Genomic DNA, 6,114 nt, shown 5'->3' with positions numbered 1-6,114 from the left:
TTAACTTATGATATGCAGCTGACACACCTTGCTTGCTGAAAGTAAAGAGGACCTGAAGTATTTGCTCATGAAGATCAAGGATTGCAATCTTCAATACAGATTACAACTCAATGTGAAGAAAACCAAAATCCTGTGCTGCAGAGGACGACACTAGACCTTCTGGTGGGGGAAAGGAACTGACCTACCATATCCAGTTGGAAGCAGGAGCAAATGAAGAGTGTGGAAGAGAGTGGAGCACATCCTGGCCCATCAAGCCTTGATGATGATATCTCCACTCAGAGCAGCCAATGCACAGAGAGGACCATATGGCCAGCCCCACTTTGAGACATGACATCCCGCACTGACCCATAGCCCTTCAGGGGACAACACTGGAGACACAGTGTGGGAATTGTGCCTGATCTGACCCCACCACACTGAGACAAAACACTAAGGGCGTGGAACAGAACAGTAAGGGGAGCAGAGCAAGTCCTGAGGGAGTACCTAAAATAGACTTTGGGTCTAGGGCGTGACACCCCATCAGACTCGACTGGAAAACACTACTAAAGGTCAACAAACAGACCTTGAACTATGTCCAGGCTTTCCCCCCCTTTTTTTGTCTTTTTAATTTTTTTGGTTGTCATTGTTTTGTTTTCTTTTGTCACTTTGTTTTGCTCTGGCTTTTTTTTTTTTGCATATTATTTCTGCATGTCTATCTAGGTGAGATAGACGGGATAAACAAGCTGGAGGAGAAAACAATGGGACTGACAGTTCAGGGGACATGGGAGAGGGGAGGCGGGGGAAAGGAAGTGGGTATTAACAAACCCAGGGACAAGGGAACAGCAAGTGATCCAAAATGATGAGGAGGAGGGTGTAGGATGCCTGGTAGGGCTTGATCAAAGGCAATGTAACTGAGAGGAATTACTGGAACCCAAATGAAGGCTGAGCATGATAGTGGGACAAGAGGAACGTAAAAGGAAATAAAGGAAAAAGCTAGCAAAGGGCATTTATAGAGGTCTAAATACAGGCATTTGCATATATATATATTTATAGATGAGGATGGGGAAATAGATCTATGTGCATATATTTATATGTCTAGTATTAAGGTAGCAGATGGACAGTGGGCGTCTTTCTACTCAGGCACTCCCACAATGCAAGAATACTTTGTTCTATTAACTTGGGATCCCTTGGGATGCTCACCTTCCCGACACGATTGCTGAAGACATAACGGGTGCATAAGCAAATGTGGTGAAGAAAGCTGATGGTGCCCGGCTATCAAAAGATACAGCGTCTGTGGTCTTAATGGCTTTAAGAAAAACAAGCAGCCATCTAGCTGAGAAGCAACAAAGCCCACATAGAAGAAGCACACCAGCCTGTGTGAACATGAGGTGTCGATAGGATCAGGTATCAGGCTTCAAAGAACAAAGACCCAAAGCCCATCTGTAGGCAACTGGACATCCCTTTACAGAAGGGTTGTGGGGAGGAGACGAGCCAGTCAGGCTGCAGTGTAGCACCGATGAAACATACAACCTTCCTCTAGTTCTTTAATCCTTCCTCCCCCCACTATCATGATCCCAGTTTTACCTTACAAAACTGATTCGACCAGAGCATGTACACTGGTACACATAAGAGCTGGAAACACAGAGAATCCAGGACAGACAAACCCCTCAGGACCAATAATGAGAGTAGGGATACCAGGAGGGGAACGGGAAGGTGGGGTAAAAAGGGGGAGCCAATCACAATGATCTACATATAAACCCCCGCCCCAGGGGGACGGACAGCAGAAAGGTGGGTGAAGGGAGACATCAGACAGTCTAAGACATGATAAAATTATAATTTATAAATTATCAAGGGTTCATGGGTGAGGGAGGGGAAAAATGAGCTGATATCAAGGGCTCAAGTAGACAATGTTTTGAGAATGATGATGGCAGCAAATGTGCTTGACACAATGGGTGGATGTATGGATTGTGATAAGAGTTGTACGAGCCTCCAATAAAATGATTCTAAAAAAAAAGAGGGAGACCCACAATGAGATATATTTATACAGTGACTGCAACAATCACCTCAAATATAACAACAATTATGAGGATGGTGCAGGATCAGGTAGTATTTCATTTTGCCACTGAATTGATGCCAAGGTAGAACTGCCCCTGTGAGTTTCTGAGACTAACACCAATAAATAAATAAATAAATAAAAATAAAATAAAATTCATATATCATATACTTCCATAGTTAAGTCATTTAAAAAAGGTTTTATATACATCATCATTATCATTTGTAGTACACCCTCTTCCCACTTTCATTATTTACTTCCCAATTCCCCTTCCTCCTACCCTGCATCCCCTGATAAACCATTGAATCAGTTATTGTCTACATATTCATTCTTTCTGTGCTTCATACACGCGGAAACCCAACAGAAACAATAAAAACAAAACAAAACAGCAAGAAAATACTGAAATAAGCCAGAGAGAAAATTTCTGTTGTGGAGCAAGCAAGAAATATTTAAATCAAGCAAATTCAGGTTGACTCAAGAGGAAGGTCAACTGACCAGGTATTATACCATAGTCCTATTCCCCCATAATCTAGTTTACAATAATCTGTCTGATAGCAAAGCTGTTTGAATCCCTCGATTGTGGCCAGAGGAGATCTACCAGAGGCATAATCCAACTAGGTACTCTGCGGATGGATTTGGGGCTCACACTGTCCTTCACAGACTTAAACAAATAGGGTGCTCATAGTTTAAGCTCTGATACTTTGCCCTTCATCACATTTGGATTTTGTTATTATTATCTTTGGATCACACAGGCTGGTGCGCTTCTTCAATCTGGACTTAGTTGACTCCTCACTTAGATGGCTGCTTGTTTGAATACAAGCCTTTAAGACCCCAGACACTATTCCAATTGATAGAGCTGGGCATCATCTGCTTCTTCACCAAACTTTGCTATAGCACCTTTATCTTCTGTGATCTTTTTCTTCTAACTTTAAAAAATGAATAGCTGTGAGCAGGAAGTCATGTGCAGAGATGGGCACAAAGGACCAGCCAATAGGTGACTGGCATGGTTCTGCCCTCAGAGTGTAAACAGTCTAGTACTTCAAATTCTTTTTTTAAAATCATTTTATTGGGGAGTCTTACAACTCTTATCACAATCCATACATCCATCCATTGCGTCAAGCACATTTGTACATTTGTTGCCATCATCATCTCAAAGCATTTTCTTTCTGCTTGAGCCCTTGGTATCAGCTCCTCCTTTTTTTCCACTTATTCTTTTCCAGGTGATTCTACCACCATTAACATAAACATTGTCCCCCAAGCAATGGCTTCTTTTTTCTTCCTTCTCCTCCTGCTGAGAGTTCTGGTTTGCGTACATTTGCCTACTTTATATGAGTAAGGATCATATGGTATTTATCTTTTTGTGACCATCTCTCTTCACTCAGCATGATGCTTTCAAGGTTTATCCATATAATTATACAATTTCTTAGACTATGTTCCTGGTGTACCATTGGCCATTGTGTTTAAAGAAACTTTTAAATTTAGTCTTTGACAGAGTTCATGTCAGCCCTGTCGAGTAAAATGCCCAAAACACTTTCATCAGCCAGCAAGGATTGTGCCAAAAAAAAAAGCAGCAGGAATATGTTAATTCTCTCCCCACATTCCGTAGTGTCCTTGCTTTAGTGTAGCCATTTGAATCTCAACTAAGATGAAAGCAATGCTATTGTTTTTTAAACGTTTTATTAGGCGCTCTTGTGTGCTTAACTACACAATGGATGTGTGTATGGATTGTGATAAAAGTTGTACAAGCCCCCAATAAAATGATTTAGAAAAAAAAGCAATGCTATTGTTGATAGAAGTAATGCCAAGGTTGGCTCAAGTGAGTGCCATTTTTGATACCTGCAGTCTGGGAGAGAATCTCTTTTTGTGTGTTTATCCACAGTTATGCTTTCTTGGTGCATTTTTGACAATTCTCAAATCATGTGATTGGTCGTATAGTTGGGTAGGCCCTTTGGAAGCTTGTCTGTATGAGGCACACAGGCCCAATGTAGGGGTGTTTGCAGACCGTGTGGCATGAAGAGGGTGGGAGGCCCCTGGGAAAGTTTATTCAGTTTAGTTCAATGAACACTCAGATACAGATGTCACAGCGAGTTCATAATAGCAGGCTTTCTCTGGAAATGCCATTGTCAAATCACAAACAGTGGATTTTGGCATTCTTCCAGAGTTTAGGGCTATTCCGTTCTCTCTGCAGTCCACAATTGAAACTTGGAGGTACAGTGGAAGAGTGAGAAGTGTTACAAATAGATCCTTTGAGAGATAGGAAGTCGAGGGGGCAGTCTTCAGCTCTAGTCTGCTTCCATAAAGATCATAGCTTTGGAAACCCATAGGACAGTTCTACTCTGTCCTACTGGTCACGATGAGTTAGAGTCAGCAATACATAAGTTGTAAATTTTGTGTTGTGCTGAGTAGTGTGAAGAAATCTCCGGCCATCCCACTCCATACCTTCCTGGTAGCCACTTGACAGGCATGCTTATCAGACTGGAGTTGTATCAGGACTTGTGTTCATGTAACCCTTATTTCACTTGATAGCTGGCCTCAGAGCTTAAGAGTAGTCATGCTGGCCATTCACATATGCCAAAGAGAAGCCATAGAGTTCCTTTTCCATGCAAGAGGAAAACATCATTGGCTTAATAAGGAAAGAACAAAAATAACTTTTATTATTGTTCTATTGTTATTAGTTTATCTTGTCAGTCTCTTTCTATGTGTCATTTAGAAAACAAACTATCATAGACATGTATAGGCAGAAGAAAGCATAGTATCTATAGGGTTTGGTGTTTTCCATGGTCTCAAGAATCTACTTGAGTGTCTTCCCCTGCAGGTAACAGGCAGTATACATGAAGGGACTTTCAGAAAGTTCATGGAAAAATGGTACCATCTTTTAGTACCATGAACTTTGTAAAAACCCCTATGTAGTATCATCTCCTGAGGATCATAGGTAGGATGGAGTAAATTGGGTAAACGCAGCTTACAAATCAAAATAGTGCACTGAACTTAAATTAGTGAACTAAATGTAAATTTGCTTTCTTAGCCATAATCTAAAAAAACAAACAAACTGACTGCAATTGAGTCGATTCCAACTTTAGATCTTCTATATGGCAGAGAAGAACTGCTTCATTTGTTTCTGAGACTTTAAATCTATGTCTGAGTAAACAGCCTTATCTGTCTCCTGAGGAGCAGTTGGTAGATTAGAACTGCTAACCTTGCAGTTAGAAGTTCAGTGTGTGGCTCACTACTCCACCACCGCTTTCTTAGCCCTAGGATTTGGTTTATTAAACTGTAGGGCCAGGCTACAAGGTCTCAGTACCCATAGAGTACCATGACTTTATATATATGTGTGTGTGTGTGTGTATGTGTGTGTGTGTGTGTGTGTGTGTGTGTGTGTGTTTTCTCATTCTGAAAACTCAATCATGCCTCTTGACTTTTGAATGTCTGGTAATGATATTCCTTAATTGGAGGTCAGTGAAGCTAAACTGATGCCCTATTGGGTATTTGGATTTTGCCTTTTAAACTTGCTGTTTGATATAGTACACATGTAGTCCTCCTCCTCACTTGTCAGTTTTTTCTTGACCAATGTAAGAGTGGCATGGTGGATGCATCTAATCTTCTCTGACTTTATAAATGGGAGGAGAATCAAGATCAACGGCCCAAGACGGATTTCTATAAGATGGAGGACGTGCCTCCTCTCCAACATTTTTCCTAGTGTTCCTCCCAAATCCCTCTACTCTACTGCTTTGATAATCTGTTGCAATGACCACCCAGAATTCACAGATAGTACTCCGGATTATGTTTTGTTCTGTTTTTACTTGAAGTCACAGATTATGATTCAGGATCAGAAATTACTCAGGACACAATTCTTTGGTCAGAAAAACAACTTCTTAGCCCTGCCCACAGAGAAGTCTCTAGCTGACTTTCTGCCCCTTTGCTTCTTGATCTGTTGGCCCCGTCTCTGACCTGCTAAGACTTTCACAAGCTCTTTAGCTACATCTACAAATGCCGAGAGGCACCCCACTCTGCATTAAGGTCTGGTCTGAAGGCTCTCTGCACTCTAGTCCACGTCAGCAAGCCTATACATTAGCTGACATTTTGTA

The 6,114-nt window shown here is 41.4% G+C and overlaps 1 protein-coding gene across 1 annotated transcript in view; it reads left to right on the top strand.

Annotated features, from left to right (window-relative positions):
• Positions 1 to 6,114, top strand: part of PARN (poly(A)-specific ribonuclease) — a 149,933-nt gene that overhangs the window by 86,967 nt on the left and 56,852 nt on the right. The window lies entirely within an intron of this gene.

This window comes from Echinops telfairi, unplaced genomic scaffold, assembly GCF_000313985.2.
Source record: "Echinops telfairi isolate 266 unplaced genomic scaffold, ASM31398v2 ScPeMD7_5;HRSCAF=22, whole genome shotgun sequence".
NCBI lineage: Eukaryota > Metazoa > Chordata > Mammalia > Afrosoricida > Tenrecidae > Echinops > Echinops telfairi.
This window is presented reverse-complemented; position numbering and strand designations above follow the sequence as displayed.